At 35.9% G+C, this 2,192-nt stretch overlaps 1 long non-coding RNA gene across 1 annotated transcript; it reads right to left on the reverse strand.

The window, feature by feature from the left end:
• Window positions 1-301: 301 nt before the first annotated feature.
• LOC115237210 lies at window positions 302-2,181 on the reverse strand. The gene is made up of 2 exons (XR_003884320.1): window positions 1,522-2,181; window positions 302-788 (listed from the first exon to the last, which is right to left on the reverse strand). It is a non-coding gene; the product is annotated as an uncharacterized LOC115237210 (long non-coding RNA).
• Between the last annotated feature and the right edge of the window lie 11 nt (window positions 2,182-2,192).

Genomic DNA, 2,192 nt, shown 5'->3' on the forward strand with positions numbered 1-2,192 from the left:
ATATTATTTTTATTTCTTATATTTTTTTCATTTTATATTATATTATTTTTATTTCTTATATTTTTTATTGATTTTCTTTTATTTCTTTGATATCGTTATGACAGATATAAAGAGTTTAATATATTTTCTAATTTCTTTACTGAAGTGAAAAATCCTATTGGAAAAAAATATTGATAAAAAAAAGATTTGTTTTGATCACTTTGTCAAATGGAAATTTTTCCGACTTGTATATAAATTCGATTTGAATATTAATCTAATAACGGAATTATTTCTTATAGATATATATAGCTGTTGCATTCCGGGTTTTTTTTTTTTTTTTTTTATTGTCTGCTGCCAATCATACTTTTCTCTATGATAGCAATCGCGTGCGAGAGAAATCGCGCAATCGTGTTTTATGTATATATATCCTGCAGTCATTTTATTTCCACAAAAAGAAGCACGGCATAAAGCACTATATGTCGTACATACATATCGATGAGAATGACGGCGACGATGGATCGATCGAAGAATCGGTGATACTCGCGAGAGAACCGGTTTACTCGACAATTTTCCGACTGCGCCCATGACCTTAGCACCGCTTTCACTCATAGGGAAAGTTTCCTCCCCGGTACTGGAGGGGTTGCTCTCAACAGTCGCGACGACGGGGAGAAGATCCGTGAGAGTCGTAGAAAAAATTAAGCGAATCCATTAAGGAAGCCTCCATTGATTCACCTGGAATCATCGTTTTTCTTTTCCCTTTCACAAGCATTGCACTTCCTTCAATTTCCCCTTTTCTCAGCGGAGGGCTGCTGCAAAGAAAATTTCAATTTCCTTCTCACAAGATGATATCGGTCATTGTTCGTGCAAACAAACACTCAAAAAAATGTCTTGCTGATATAGGTAGATTTCTAGGTGTCACAACAAAAATTTATCGCTATTTTTTGTATCTGTTAGAATATTGTCTGTTACATATAGAATTTATAGCAGCAACATTCTAATAATATCTTCTAGAAAATTTAGGTCCCATTGCCAAATGTTAATCACTGCATTGGATAAATATGAGTTTCGATACTACAGAACGATCTTTGTGAGAAATATAACTGCCAATTATAACTGCAGCATCGAAAAATTGAGAAAAATTGTTTAAAAGAGCTAGATAGATTGAGCGCGTTATACAAATATGTTAGACGTGAGGATTATATATTCATTTGTTTCTTGCCGCTAATTTTTTCTGTCTACCACAGCCAAACTTTATAACAAGTATGATTGGCCTTAACATGGATAGGCGCCACAGAAAAACATTCTTTCTAAATTTCACAAACAGTTCAGATATAAATTCTGTCTCTGTCACTTAGATTGATTAAATGCGAAACATATGCGATATCACAGTATTTGCTAATCATTTATGTACCTCAGTTAATTTTGCGCACCCAGAAAATTTTTGCTGTAGTTGCAAAACCACTTTTTTGAGTGAAAGTAAAATATTCCGATCTGGAAGGGGTTCGATTTTGTATCGCGAGACGATAAAATGATAATAATTACATCTCTCGGATAAATAACTATTGTTCGCGTCGTCCTCGTTGAAGGAACAGACCGTTATTTCGCCCATAATGACACCTCGTCCGATTCAATCCGTCCCGTGCCTTTCACGTTGGGCGAGCACGAAATAGAAACCGCTAATTTCCGTCATCGTCGTCATCGTCATCATCATTGTCGTCGCATGCGTCCTGCGAGGAAGGAAAGACGGGGCCGCGTTCGCGAAAGTCTTTCCCTCGCGTTTGTTCGGTTCAGAGATTATCGTGCTAGTAGGACGACTTGGCATCTTTGACGTCTTGGCGAAACTAATTAGCACAATTTGTCATACCTGTTGTCGGCTCTTTAAGATTAATCGCGTCCTTCGAACAGGGCTCGAAATATCTATCGATCGATCCAGCGTAGATCGTTATCTCGTTGACAACGCAAATCTTTCCGCGGCGCTTTTATAGAAAAACAAAATTATACCGAGTCATATCATCGATTCTTAGTCCATGAATAAATCAAGATTATATGTGAAAGTGAGAGTGAGATAATTATATGGACAAAGTTAGAGATGTACAAAAACCGTTTTTTTTTTTCTAATAAAAGAAAAAGTCGAACGATTTAAACGATAAAGTCAGTGTTCCCAATTGGAGAAGGAGATGGCTCGAATTTTTTTTTTTTTTTTTTTTTTTGAA

This window comes from Formica exsecta, unplaced genomic scaffold, assembly GCF_003651465.1.
Source record: "Formica exsecta isolate Colony F162 unplaced genomic scaffold, ASM365146v1 scaffold282, whole genome shotgun sequence".
Lineage (NCBI taxonomy): Eukaryota > Metazoa > Arthropoda > Insecta > Hymenoptera > Formicidae > Formica > Formica exsecta.